Source organism: Triticum aestivum, chromosome 6B (genome assembly GCF_018294505.1).
Source record: "Triticum aestivum cultivar Chinese Spring chromosome 6B, IWGSC CS RefSeq v2.1, whole genome shotgun sequence".
NCBI lineage: Eukaryota > Viridiplantae > Streptophyta > Magnoliopsida > Poales > Poaceae > Triticum > Triticum aestivum.
The window spans coordinates 20,988,807-21,004,526 of NC_057810.1; the positions used below are offsets into that span (position 1 = coordinate 20,988,807).

General features: G+C 44.9%; 1 pseudogene; it reads right to left on the reverse strand.

Moving 5' to 3' along the window:
* On the reverse strand, nt 1-15,261 carry LOC123138648 (serine/threonine-protein kinase PCRK2-like; annotated as a pseudogene).
* Between the last annotated feature and the right edge of the window lie 459 nt (nt 15,262-15,720).

Here is a 15,720-nt window from a genome sequence, read left to right on the forward strand (position 1 = left end):
TCACACTCTAGATGCTTCAGCAGCGCCGGCTGGATTGCTTGAGCTACTGACCAGCAACGACCTCAGATCCTTGACAACGATGCTCATTTTTGGCCGGAACTTCTTTCCGTACTGTATACATAGCTTCGCGATTTTGGCCATCTGCTTGCCAAAGTTACGTCAATAATCACCAAGGCAATTGCTAATTTTTTTAGCATAGTACAGTGAGGTTAGAAACATAGTAACATGTTTGACAGTTCCAACAAAAGGACTTTGCATGGTTACTTTTGTTGGATCGGCTCAACACGAGAGATTTAACGGAATGGAAATACCCGTGCCTTGATTCCGGGCCGAATCATGTTATGTGCTCTTAGAACGTTACTGAAACAAGGGATCACACTTTTTGGATTGTTTCTTTTTGGTAGACTACTGTCTATGCTCATCAGAATTTACCGGGTTATAGCCCCGCTATAGCGGTTTAAGCAGAGTGCCGCTAAATGACTAGCTATAGGATTTGTTTGCGTACAATTGTTTGATAAAGTCATGCAATAGCCAGCCTAGTTTTTGGGAGATTTGCCTCTCGTTCTTATGGAATACTTGCAAGGAGAAAAATGGCTTCAGTAGTGGGCTTCTTCCTTTCCCAGATGGAAAGTGTTTTTCAAGAAAGATCTACATTTAATGCATCAGCCACAGGGTTGACCTTTTGATAAACCAACCTTGTTAGATTGGTTAAACACACTACTCTGATCTTGTTTTGTGGTTTTGGGGGCTGCTCGCCCCCTGACCTTTTTGACTTTTCTTCTTTGTAATCATCATGTAATTGCTCCTGTTAATTTCTCATGTTCTACCTCCATTATTACTAAATATAATACGTTGGGGCAGTTTAAACTACCCCAACGTCTTATATTTAGGAATGGAGTTAGTAAAATTTAACCGTAGGAGCTTCTCCTACTGTTTTCAGTTAGAAAAAATAAAGATTTAACAACATACCTTGGGGACAACCTTGGGTGAGTAATCTCCTCCAAGTCTTGGATCCACGCATTGATGTACCTTGCGTTCATCAAGTCTTGGTGCAGCCTGCATGTCTATGTCCATTGAGTTTTGCTATTGCATCTTCTGAACAAATAGTTGAAGTGAATGCAATGCATACATACCCATGTCACGAGGTATTGTTGGTCACGGGGTAGTGTAGGATCAACTGCTTTTCGACCAGTTAAAAGTTCTAGTAGCACAACCCCAAAGCTGTAGACATCGCTCTCTGTGGAAAATTGTACATATCCTTCTGTTGCGCACCTGACAGAACCAAAGACTAGATAAGTAGAAGAGTACTGATTTTCCAAACCTTGTGGAATAATGTGACAGCAGTGAAACGTTTTGTTGCAAGATAAAAAATATGTTGCATACTCAGGCGCATCATAAAAGGATCTGGGAATTCCACCGGGGCGATCCAAAAGAAGATTGTCGCTGTAATCAGGGGCCTCCAAGGAAAAACCAGGGTAACCAATCTTTGCAACGTCGTTGTCAAAGAGAAATATGTTGCTGGACCTGATGCCAGTGAGGATAACGCAAGGTTGTGCCTTTTCGTGGAGGAACTCAAGCCCAATAGCAGCACCCAGGGCAATCTTCACGCGTTGTGCCCATGATAAAACCTGTCCTGGTCGAGCTCCCCAAATATTGTTTTTCCCTGTGATCATAAACCACAAGAATATCAGCTTATTTGCGGGAGAAACTACTATTTAATCAAATACGCATAGCAGTTGATCAATTTGATGATACTTTACATTATGATACATGTGATCAGTTCGATGATATTGTTTGGCTCATAGATGTCCCAGATTGATGTGGCACAAACGTAAACATTATTAGCACTAAAGTACCCTTCCCCCCAAGTCCCGAAAAAGGTCACACTCCTCTTAAAAGCTACCTGCCTATGCTTTCAAACTCATCTTCTCTCCAACTGACACAAATATCTTACCGTTTGAAGAGACCAAGTGATAACCAAAGGCGGACGTTTCACCATTCTTTTGGTTGTATTAGATTTGCCGGATGCTACTTCCTGTACATTTTTGGCCTTCTAAGTGTTGAGAGGAGGATCTCAGCTTTAGCACAAATCGACGCAGTAAATGGTATGATATGCACCCTCTTTGTTAACATGCATTTTCCGACGTGTTGCTTTCTCTTGCTCACAACAAGCGTAACATGAGTTGAAAACACAAGGACAGCTAAGACGTGTGCCAAACAAGTGCCACATGTGATAGTGATGATCATTTACCCACGTGTTACCACGGGGCCAGCCATGGGGTACAATGACAAGCACATGCCCACACATGCTTAGTCGCGGAGCGTGATGTAAAGTCTAGGAAGGGCCAATTCGTTTAACTAAATATGCCGCTAACAACCAGGTACACGAACCACGTTGAGCCAAACTAATGCTCCTAGCTCCATGGTGTGCTGTTGTCCCGACGGTTGAAGCTTTGGCACTAAGATTCGGCTTATCTCTTGATGGTGTTTATGACCTCTAATTTTTTAAGAATTAATAACAAGGTAGTTGCGTCCAAGGTCAGCTAGGGTTACATGGCTTGGTCAACTTACATGTGGGTGTGCATGTTTCTGGCTTGCATTGGACCCTGGGTTGTTTCTTTTTTAGTCTAAACAATGTTTTTTAATGATCAAAGTTCATAGGAATACAATTTATGTCTTGAGGTTTAAGGATCCACAGATGGCATCCTAACGGAAGTCCTAAAGTGTGTTGATGAGTCAGCTGGTTGGCTACCTTGTCACCCCTCAAGATGATGGATACGCCTCATCTTGAAGGTGGGCCCGAGTAACATAGACTAGGAACATTTGCTTTGGGTGCGTTATGTTACTCTCTACTTACTTATTAACTACTTGCCACATAAACAAATTTGCATGGGCTGCATTATGTTATTAGCTAAGTTACTCCCACTATTTCCCTGTTGATTCTACTAGCAAGAGTAGATTAACATACTAGATAGAACAACTTCCAGAGAATAAGATTTGGATTAGCCATCGAATTGAGGGGTAAGAGATCTAACCATATGAGGAGCAAGAAACTAGGAAAGACACAGACCACATAAGAGGAACTCTATCAGATTGCCTAAGAGTCTTTGAAGTGTGCTCCTTGTCCTAGATCAGACATCATAAAACTACAGTCTCCATAAAACTTGTCAGTGGCATATCATTTTTATTTTTATTTTGTTCTTCCCTCTTCTGCTCATCCCGACCGCACCCCTCCCCTCCCCCCCGAGCTCAGGCCAATAGCTCCTGTGCGACACATTTGAGGTGAATTGGCTTGAGTGCGATGTTGTTCGAGCAAATGGCTATGGTGCGACACATTTGAGCAGGTAAATAGCCCAGGGCCACATGCGGTGTTAAATGTGGTTAAATTGGTCGTCAACCAAGCCCGTTTATGTTAGGACATGTGGGTCCAACTTAATTGCTCCTCAAAACAGCTGACAGTGCCCTGCCGCCCAACCGTGTCGGGCCCGCCACTCTGCCCCCTCCCCCCCTTCTTCTCCGGTGGCGGCGGATCTTGCGCTCTCCGGCGGCGGCGGAGCCCTCGTTCTCAACGGCGGCGGAGCCTTCGTCCTCAAAAAATGGTGAGTGAGAACCCTAGTCCCCCTCCCGTTCCTCTCTCGGCCCCGTAGATCTCAGCTCGTTTCCTCTGTTTTCGCTTGTTGAATCAATAGGTTGTGAGGGGAGCCCGTGGGCATACTGAGATGGAGCCGCCAGATTCAACTTCGAATAGGTAATGAGCCTCTCTCCGATCCAATTTTGCACGCAATTAGGGCCTAGTCTGCTTTTTCTCACGGGCTCACACTGTCCGCCACTGACAGAGGGGATGCTGCCGTTCGGAACTTCGAATTGACGGTCAATTTCTTTCCATCAAAGGCAAAATTAGTTGATGATAGGATTCAGAACATTGAGAGAGACACAATTGTTAAATGGGAGGTTGAGTTTACAGAGATTGGTCCACAAGTTCTACAGAACATGGGAGAGAAGGCAGTGAAGAAATGGGTGGAAAAAATTGGGGAGAATGTTGTTTGGGGTCCAGAGCAAGAAGTATCACTGTTGCGGTTTGATGATTGGAAAGGAGAGTATGTGAGAATGGAAGATGGTGAACAGATTGTTGATGAAATCGATCGGCAAAACGGCTGGACAAGCAAAAGAGCTAATTTTTTGCTGAGCTGGTTGATCTGAATATTTTTTCGAAGGTTGGATATGTGCCATCACAATTGGCTGCGCAGATGGTAGATGATGATTGGGCTACACAGAGGCCATTGATTCCCATGTGTACTGAACTTACAGTATTAGCCGAAGAGGGACAGGTTACTGGAACTGAAACTGAAACTGCACCAACTGTTGATTGGAATGTAGTTGAATTAGATGAGCCTACTGATTTGGTCATTGCACCAATGCCTGACATTGAGATGGCCAAACTTTTTGGCATTCCAGTCGATGACAGAGATAAGCAGGAGAGGGGCGAATCTAGTTTGCCTGCTAATGTTGATGAAGATGTAGATGGACAATTGATGGAACAAGCTGCAGATGAAGTAGATGATGCACATGATGATGAGCCGGTGCATGTGTATGACAAAGAAAACCATGTCATTGAAGTAGGCAAGTTGTTCCCAAGCATGAAGGAGTTTAGGATGTGTTTCAAGACTTATGCAGTGAAACATGAGTTTGATGCCAAGACTGTTTGGACTGATAGAAAGAAGTTTTATGCGAGGTGCAGAGGATTTGATGGCAGTGTCAAGCCTTGCAAGTGGTACATATCTGCTAGACTGCAACCTGATGGAAGTACTGTCAGGGTTAACCAAATCCCCAATCAACATACTTGTATTACAAGTTCACAGAGAGTATCAACCATGACATCACAACTTTGGGTTGCAGAAAAGATCACCCCAATTTTAGCCAAAACACCAAACACTACTGCCAAGAAACTCAAAGTAGACTTGGAAAAGATGTACCCCATTAAACTGAAATATACCACAGTGTGGAAGGCAAAACAAAGGACAATGAAAAATTTATATGGTGATTGGGCAAATACATTTAGGATGCTTTACAACTTCAAAGCAGAGGTGGAAAAGAGGTCACCTGGTAGTGTTGTGGAGATAGATACAGAAGTATCAGCCAAAGGTGAAGTCAAGTTCTCCAAGTTTTTTATGGCTTTGAAACCTTGCATAGATGGCTTCAAAGCAGGGTGCTGTCCATATTTGAGCATAGACTCATCATTTTTGACAGGCAAGTGGAATGGTCAGTTGGCAGCATGCAATGCTCTAGATGGACACAACTGGATGTTTCCTATTGCTGTTGGCTTGTTTCAGTCAGAAACAGAGGCTTCGTGGACATGGTTCATGATCCAGTTGAAAAGATGCCTAGGGCCAGTGTCACCTTTGGCTATACACACAGATGCATGTAAGGGGCTTGAAAATTCAGTGAAAAATGTTTTCCCACATGCTGAGCAGAGGGAGTGCTTCGGTCATTTGTGGATGAATTTGATCAAAAAAATTAGAGGAGAAGAATTTGGGCGCATGTGGCCAGCAGCAAGATCTTACACTAGACAGACACACAAATATCATCTTGATAAGATAATGGCAGCATGTGATGAGTTTGGTCCATGGCTGAACACCTACCATTCTTTGTTATGGTACAGGTCAGCATTCAACACTGCCATCAAGTGTGACCACATCAACAACAATTTAGCAGAGAGTTTCAACAACAAGGTGAAGGAGTTAAAAGATTTGCCTGTGCATGACATGGTTGACCAAATCAGGATCATGCTCATGCGGTTGTGGAAATTGAGAAGAAGGATAGGTGATTGTCTGAAAGGTGATAAGCTTCCAGCAGTGGTACAACAGGTGGTCAATAGGAGCAGAAGTCTTTCACATTTGTTTGTTGAAAAATCTTCACCTTGGGGTGCTGAAGTTAGAGATAGCAAAACTAGAAGGAGACATGTTGTTAACACTGAATTGCATGATTGCACTTGCCTCGAGTGGCAATACACTGGTAAACCATGTGAGCATGCCATTCTTTTCTTAGCATCCCAACCGAAGATAAACATGCACCCATATATGCATGAATATTATTCGGTAGCAAGATTCAAAGCTGCATATGCTACTCCAATTCCAGCACTTACAGATCAGTCTCAGTGGCCTGAAGTGGACATTGAATTTTCCATGTGTCCTCCCTTGACGAAAAGAAAGGCTGGCAGGCCTAAATAGAGTAGATTCAAGGCATGGTTTGAGAAAGGTGGGAGTAGTAAGAAGGGAAAGAAAGATGAAAAGCCAAAAATGGCCCAAAAAGGTAACAAAAACAGATGCAAGTTGTGCCAGGAACTTGGGCACAGAGTGGGGTCTGTCAAATGCCGTTACACTCCTGATAAGCCAAAGTTTGTTCTTGTTTATTTGTCTGTGTTTTGATTTGGTGCTTTTTTCCAATTACTATATCTATAACATTTTCTGCACAGGAGGAAGTGAGCAAGTCAGCCCCTTGTTGTTGAACAGTGTTGGCCAACAAAAAAAGCAAGAGTCAATGGCGGTAGAAAGAAGAGAAGTGTGCCTGAGCCTGAGCAGACTGAAGAAAATCCTGCTGCAGTCAACATTCAGACTGAAGAAACTGATGTGGAGGTGCACACCGAAGAAACTGAACCTGAGCGTGTCGAGGTTCAGACTGAAGAAACTGAACCTGAGCGTGTCGAGGTTCAGACTGAAGAAACTGAACCTGAGCGTGTCGAGGTTCAGACTGAAGAAACGGAACCTGAGCGTGTCGAGGTTCACACTGAAGAAACCCATGTTGAGGTACACATCAAAGAAACTGAAACTGGTGTCAACATTGAGACTGAAGACACTGATCACGAGGGTATTGGCGAGGTGTTGAAAAGACCAGTGAAGAAAACCAAGATGATCAATGAACTTGTGTGTGTTGAAGAACCAAAAACAAGAAGGGCTAAGGCGAAGAAGGCCACACGACGTGGTAGGAAGAAGTAGAACAAAGAACAGTTAGAAAATTTGGGGCATGTAATAATATTTGTAACTTGGTGCGTACTGGTAGTCACTATGTATCCCCATATTTCTATTCGAACTTGTTTGTCTAAACCAGCCAAATAAAATTCAAATTTAAATTTAAATTTAAATTTAAATTTGGGCTATTGATGTTTTAGTGCTATCTAAAGTACCTCAACTGAAATATGTTTGCTTGCTGATCATTCCGAGCCCTTTTGGTAAGTTGAACTCATAGTCATGAAAAGTGTGTTTCAAATGACCTCCAAAGGTAGGGTAAACGGCCTCATATTTAAGCAAGTTTTTTTGGCACTTTGTCTAAACCAGCCAAATAATTTTTCTACACATTTATTCTACCTATATAGTGTAAATCTAAAGTCTCACTCTTTATTGAATTATTTTCTATTATTTTCTTTTCTTTCTGAAAAAACAGGGTTTAATACAAAATTATATATAAAACAAGTTTAAAACATGAAAATGAGAAAAGTAAGTTCAGATCTTTCTTAGTCAATCCAAAATGAAGTTTTGGTGAGGTTTTCACACTTTTCATTTTCAAAACCCCACCTACTCTCGGGTGCCCACTACTCTCTCCCTTGAACTCCATACTACATTGTTTGAGGAATGACAATTTTGTGAAAGATTTTTCGTAAAAATGTATGTAAACCATATTTATATTTTTTTCTCGTTACTATACGACATAATAAGACTATGTGCACAAGTTTTAGATTTTTTTTGATTTTTTTTGAATTAGTTATGCTCAATCCTAATCAGTCAAAACCTCTCAAAACCCCTCAAAACCCCGCACACTACCTGGTCATCGATCGTTGTACGTGGACGGTTGAGATCAGGCGCTAGGGTTAGCTACAGTGTGCAGCGATCCGCATGAGACGCGCTGATTGGTTGACGCGGTGGGGTTTGGATCAGCCTCTCTCGTTGGAGCATCAGGACCATTCATTTAAATCCAACGGCAAGAGTTGACGCGGTGCATGGACCAAGCCTACGCAGTGCCCTTTCCATCGTTGCATGCGTTCCCGTGCCCACCCGCAGCATGCATGCCCACCCGCAGGACTGCGCCCGTGCGTTGCATGCATGCCTCGACGTAGCCCTGCTCCGCCACCCCTATCAACGCAGTAGCCTGTCGCATGCCTACCATTAGAACCGATGCAGCGTCGCATCAAAGCATGCACCAAGCCACAATGCAGCAGCCCGATGAAGACAACCAAAAAGCCAACGCTACATGGCGTGCCATGCATGGCGTGCTCCTCTTTGAGGACGCAATACTGGCATGGGGTATCGATGTGGGTATAGATGCAGTTCAAACGGCGTGATGCCCGTTACAAGATGGGCAAATGAAGGCATCCATTATTGTCACGTCTCCCATCAACTGAACGTTGCCCTATAGCCGGCTAGCCCTAGCAAGATGGACTATGACATGAATGCACGGGCGGCACACGCAGATAACCTGGGGCAGGCGTGTCCCCTTGACCCACGACGGCACAGACGCGTGCGTGATCCCGCCCCCCTTGACCCGCGACCGTCACAGCCCGTTTCCCACGCTCGTGTACACACTTCCATGGGGCGCCACCAAACGCCGCCCGCCCATTAATTCTACCCAGTGAAACCACTCGAAGAAATCAAAAACCACGTCGCTCTTGGGCTATTTAAGCCGGGAACTATCGTCTTCCTCTTCCTCCTCATCCACACCCCATCCTCTTCCTCCTCTGCCCTCCTTCTTCCATCTTCTCCATCAAACCCGATCGAGCCTTCGAGCCACTGGGAGCCACCATGCAGTACAACGCCCCCACCTACCAACTCCCCCCAACCATGCCGGAAAGGCTCTACCCGAACGGAGTGTACGTGGAGAGTACCCTTAGGGTTTGGGCCATCTCAAGGTGGAGGGGCGCAAGGGAGTTGACGGAGTTCTTCCTTGCGACCGGCTTCCGCCACCTCCCCCGCGGCTCTCCAAGGATGTACCATGTTGAGGAGGTCACCCACAACGGCGTTGTGGTTGGGCTCCTCGCTACGTTCACTAACCCATTCGATGCTTTCTACCTCCTCGGGCGAGTGTATTGGGTTGGTTGTGAGTTCATAGCTTTCACCACCCATAACATTTTCACCGACTTCAACTCCATCTTCCCCAACAACGGCGTTATGCACACGCTCCCGTACCCAATCAACAACGACGAGTGAAGGGCGCCCGGAGGAGCGAGGTGGCCCGGCGTTCACCTAGAGGAGGAGGAGAGAAGAACCCGAAGAAGAACCCGCGTTTGGTGCCCCCCGATCTATCCTATCGTATCGTATTAGTTTTTAAGTTGTAATCGTTATGCTACTGTTATTAAGTTGTATTAGTGTTTTAAGTTGTAAGGCTATCGTGGAACTATGTGTTGCAATCGTTATGCTTCTATATAATCGTTATGCTACTATATATATTGTGTATTTTGTGCTATTATTTGTAGATTGCTATGGGTTGTTCCATTATTTGTGTATTGCTATGGGTTGCTACGGGCCCGGGTTGCTACACCCCAATCACCACACACACCATCTTCAAAATATTGGCCAAATAATGGGTCATGACCCAAACCATAGACATGCAACTAGGAGCCCCATGCAAACCCACTATGGACATGCAACTAGGAAATGCAAACTAATTTACTTCATGCAAGCATGCAACTCATTTAGTTCATGAAACCATAGACATGCATAAAAACAAGTAATATTTAGTTTTAGTGCATCAAAAAATGATCCATCACAAAATTTAGTGCAAGAAAAAGGCCAAAGTAAAAACAAGTAACATTTTATTTGCCGAAGTTAGAGGTGGGCTGGTGCCCCTACGCGGGTGGGCTAGTCTCCTTGGGCCCAATCTCCTTACGGCCCAACATCTATTCGGCAGCCCAGTTTTGTTTTTTACTAGAAACTGAATTTGGGTGTGTACTCTGTTAACTGTAGAACAAAAACAGGGGAAACAAAGCATGAACACTGAATAATTTGTGTTCCAAATTGCTGCTTCAATTCAGATACATTACTTGCGCACAGATCACATCCTCTACACTGACAGGCCTAAATGCCCATTCTAATGACGGATGAACAACAAATAAAACAAAAGCAGAGCAATGATACAACAATAGAACCCCCCTGCCATGATATTTGCTTGCTTCTGCAAATCGATCATCTGCATTAGATGTTTCTTGATCTTCTTCAGTTCCTCGGTCAGTTCGGACTCCGCATGCAATTCAGCATTGCGCGCATACATCGTCATCGGCACGACTCTGCCCGCCCCTCCGCCCGAGCTCCCCGTATTCTCCACAGCAATCGGCGGCACCCCACCCAAATTGAGCTCCCAGGTTGCGGCCACGCTCGAATCAACGTAGCCCTCAAACTGAATCCTATCAACATATTCATCAATCCACTCAAAATGGTAACATTTCTTCAAGATCTGAAAAGAACAACATGAACCCTAAATCCCAAATTCGAAAAGAAAAAACAAAATATGGAGAAATCAGAGCGAAAGACAGCGAAAGAACGGGCTAAGAACTGAGATCTAACCTTGCCATCCCTTCCTGTCATTGGTTTGCTCAAGCATTTCACAAATTCCCGCCCAAGATTGCCATTGTCATCCCTTTTAGTGACCAACCGTTTAAGAGGGTCTGGGCGTGGGCATTCAGAGCACCTTGTTAGCAGCACTGGTCCATACTGTCGCCATTTTGATTGCGTGACGGAGGAGGTAGACATTTGCGCTAGGTCGCCGGAGAAGAGAAAGATTGGGGAAAGGGGATGAATGGGCCGCGGCGGGCGGACGGGCACGGGCGCTCGTCTCTTCTAGCTGCGAGGAGGTGGGTCCCGCGAGTAGACAAGTGGTGGGTCCCGCGCTTAGGTGGATAAGTGGTGTGTCCAGCGCTTACGTGGATAAGTGGTGGGTCCAGCCCCCAACAGCTTACGAGGGCATCAGTTCAGTTTAACAGCCATGTCGTGCGTGGGCTATTTACCTGCTTAAATGTGTCGCACCACAGCCATTCGTTCGAACAACGTCGCACTCAAGCCAATTCACCTCAAATATGTCGCACAGGAGCTATTGCCCCCCCGAGCTCATGCCGCGGCACTGCTCAGCACGAAGAAGAGGGGAGGAGGCAGCGGCGGAAGGTGGATGAGGGGCAATGCCATGCTCAGCAACTCGAAGGAGCAACCAAGGGATGGCCACATCATGGCCAACCATGGCGGCGGTCACGGGGGCGTGGCGAGGGCAGGCTGCGGCGGAAACAGGTCCATGGCGCCGCGCAGAGGGAGGAGGCGTTGGTCCAGCAGTGGGCACGGTAAGGTGACTGTGGCGGGCGGAGGGAGTTGGGCGTTAAAGTACCTCCCGCCAAAACTTCCTGGATAAAGTGCCCTTCAAATTTTCCCTCCTTCCTGTGCTTTAGGGAATCAGCTACTGTGTTTTTGCCCTCTTTTCTTTCTTGAATTCTGGCAGGCTTGTTAAAGCGTGGAGAAATTTAGGAGATCTCGTAGAGTTGCTCTAACATCTTAGCAAGTGTGACCAAATTAACTGGGAGTTTCTTCTGAAAGTAACGACTCACTGTGAAGAATATCGTGCAAGGATCCCCTGGATGTATACTCGTAAGCAAGAAAACGGTTGACTGGTTTGCTGACTGTATGCTCTCCTTCAACTAGATATCCGAGAAGCTGGAGAACATTCTCATGTCTGAATCTTGTGACCACAGGAACCTGAACGAGGAGAGTGGTAGTTAGAAGGTATGCCTTGTTATACTGATAATTTTGGAAGCATTGATTGGAATGGCGACGGCGGGTAAGGCATGCAGCCAAGACCTCTAAAATAGTACTAGTAGGAAAAAGCTTCATGATTGTGGGTTTATGTCCATCTTTCAGCACTCCCAAGAAAACTACACCATATATGTTCTCTCCCATTAGAGCACGACTACCAAAATTCCAGGTTATTTTCATCAGTTCATCCATGGAAATGATCGGTACCACATCCTTGGCCTTTCCACTTTCAGGGACCGGTGCCACATCCTCTGCCTTTCCACTTTTAGTAAGTTCAGAATTGTTACCTGTATTAGGGCAAATCGAAATAAAGATGTAATATGATAAGGTATTCAAGAAACATTTAATTATTTAGTCTTAGTATTTAGCACAATGAAATTTATCAACAAGGGTTCTGTATGTGACAAAGCTGTTAGCACAGGCCCTGGCTGGTTCGTCAGATGTCGCTCGTGACGAGTACTTTCCGTCGAGAGCACGTACGTACGTAGCCGCTAACTTTGCTTGCTTGCTAGCCAATTGATTCTGGCGAGACGCTCACGTATGAAGCTAACGCCCTAAGCAGCTTGATTGATCCTAGCTACGGTGGTTGGCTAGCTAACTTGCGATAGTTTGTATCTCGCCGAGAACGCAACACAGGAACACGGCAGGTTATAGCAAAAGGTGTGTGCCGCACCTAAAACTTTTATTGCTTTGATCTAGGTTGATTATAGGGGTCGAATCCATAGCTATATAAAGCAGCCGGAGCAGCTATACTACTCCTAGACAAATCCGATTTGATGATTGTACTAGTCCGACCCAGACATAGTCTATTTATCATGGTTACTTCCAACAAAAGCTGTATGAAATTTGGGTTCTACGTGGTTGACCTTGTGGAATGAAATCTAACAAGACACCTTTTACCACTAGAGGAATGAGAATTGCAAAGCATATTTATGGCATACAAGGAGTTTAAGTGGTGCATTTTTCTATCAAGTATGGTTCACTTTTATCGAGTTAATCATTATAATCAAATTTAAATGTGATACGTCATACATGTAGAAACAGCTAGTGGGATGGACTTAGCATTTAACTGAAGGAGAGACAAACTATTTAAATTGCTATACCAATCGGAAAAGACTATACAAATTCCTTATTACCTGTAGAATGTCTTCCCTTGCGCAGGTGGTAAGCTTTTCTAATTGTCCTAAGTCTGTCCGCTACTTCAGACATTTCTGGACGCATTTTTTCCTCCAACTTCAAGCATTCAGCTGCTAGCTTTGCGACATTTTCAAGAAATTTCATGTTCGTTTTATCATCTGTAATAATTTCCTCATCGAACATTTGTCTCACCTTTTTCCCTTTTCTCAGGGCTTCGGGGAAACTTTTAGCAAGGATGTTATCACCGTCCACAGCTTTCTTTCGGGTGATGATTTCCAACAAAACGACTCCAAAACTGTATACATCACTCTTTGGAATTAGAATCCCACTCTGCAAGAACAAAGGGTCCATGTAACCTATGGAACCAATGAGATGTCTGGTATGCTGAGACTTGTCAGCCGCAAGCAATCTTGCTATCCCAAAATCTGATATCTTTGGCCGAAAATTTTCATCTAGCAGTATGTTAGCGGGTTTTATGTCACCGTGAAGAACAGGACTATACATTGAATGCATGCATGATAATGCTTCAGCGGACTCAATGGCAATGTCCAAACGTTTGTCCAAAGGGAAGGGGATACAACCATTAGCATTGCTGCTGCTGCAATGAAGGATGTCGTAGAGGTTGCCATTGGATACAAACTCCATAACAATCGTAAGAGCATTTACCTCCGTGCAGCAACCAAACAGTCTGACGACATTCTTGTGATTTATCTGAGAATGCACTATGACCTCTTTGGCGAACTATTCTTTCATGGTTCCATTTTTGTATATCTTTACTGCGACTAAACGATGATCATCTAGTTTTCCTTTGTAAACCTTACCAAATTCCCCTTCTCCCAGCACAGTGCTATACCCACCGGTGATGTCTTCTATCTCTTTTTGAGTGAAAGATCTTAGATTATAGTTGTTATGCACTCTTTCAAGCACCAGATGTCCATTAGCATGGATGAAATTTTGAACATTGCTCCCTTGATTATCCATAAACCAAGATCAAATTCGTAAAAAGAGGAGAGGTGTGCCTTGCCTGCGTGCGTTAGAATGTGAACTAGTATCAGTGCACTTACTTGAAACACAATTGTTACTATGTAATATGAGGGGGAATTTACCTCTCCAAAAAAAAACATACCGCGGGATTTAATTTAGCTTTGAATGCAAGTAAGTTCAGTTTAAAAAATAAACAATGTTAAATAAACTCAATACAATCCATAGAGAAATTTGATATCAATGAGACCTATGCTTTTGCATGCATATCCTTATACAAGTAGACCATTGGAGTGATCAGCTTGATGCTAGAACACAAGATGTTAGTACAATTACCAGTTTGGAATAGCATTCTTATATCAGAGAAGCGAGTTTCCCCTCTTGCTGAGATGTGGGCAAAAGAAAACTGAAAAGGCTAAGGCGACACAAACCAGGAGGAAGGGAATCAGGATCCTGATTTGTTATACCTCAGCACATGTGCATTATTTTGGTGACATGGCCTTGATTTCAGCCTGCAAAAAATCTGAGGGGCTGCCCCTGTCCTCGGCGAAGTGGCCATTTGGTTGGGTGTCTCGTGTTTAGATTGTTGAGAAATTATCACCCCCAAAACAGTGATCCTGAAGCCAAACGCCTCAAAGCATACATACTGTTATGCTAGTCTATGAGGCAAGATTCATCCTTTTCGAAAAAAAATGAGGCAAGATTCATTCGAAAATATATATCCCCAGAATATCGTGTGCAGAACCATGATTAAAGAAAAAAAAAACAGCGGTGGACAACGAAGACACATATGATCTCACAAACTGTGCATGTCCGATTGAGTCAAGCAGCGTTTACCTGTTGATTCCTCTGAGGCAGCCTTGCTTATCTGAGGCTGAGATGTTCTTCCTCCCTATGCATAGGTACACTCCGTTTGTTTGCAGTGCGGGGCCAGGAAGCCAACAGCAAGGAGCAGCACGATAGGTAGGGTGTGGTGACCTAGTCAGCAGCTGCCGGCCCAGCAGAGTTTTCAATTCACCAGACTTTGGTTATATACATCTACTATATGCCAGGGCCCCTTCCCTTAACTTATTGGCCATCGGCCGGCGACGAGCTAACTGCCGGAGAGCATTCCAAGGACAAAATCATCCTACCTGGACGGAATACATGGCAGCTCTCAAATCGGCAATCCCTTCCCTTGGAAACAGGCACCGGAGGAGAATCTACCAACCGATCCAGAAATAAATATCACTCACCGGGGATGTGGCGAAGAGGGGAAGCGGCGCCCGGCGGCGGCGCACTGAGCCGACACCAGCGCGTATAGGGCGCATGCGCGCACCGGGTTCGACTCGCCGGCGGTGGAAGCACGCCGACCAGGCTGAGGCATGGCGGCGCGCTTCGGCCGTGGGCGTGGTGGGCCATGGAGAAAGATGCGCACGCGGGGGTTAAGCTTTGACCGCTAGAGACGACGACGACTGCGCGGTGGAATCGACGATGGGGGGGCCTATGTACTGTACACATGGGAACTACAGCCAGCGGTTTCTGAATATTTCGTTTTTTCTTTTTCTTCAAGGACACTAATAAAGGTTTGCCACATGGGAGCGGGCGCTCCCACCTCCGGAACCAGCAAAAAGAGTATATAGCTCTTCGGGAATGTGCCATTTTGGAGGAACATTTCAATGTGCGAAAAAACAGCGAATCAACCACATTGGTTAGGTGGACAGTGGTATTCTCAGCCCATCAGGGTTCAAATCCTGGTGCTCGCATTATTCCTGGATTTATTTCAGGATTTCCGGCGATGCGCTTTCAGTGGGAGGAGACGTTCCCGTCGACGACGAGGCATCTA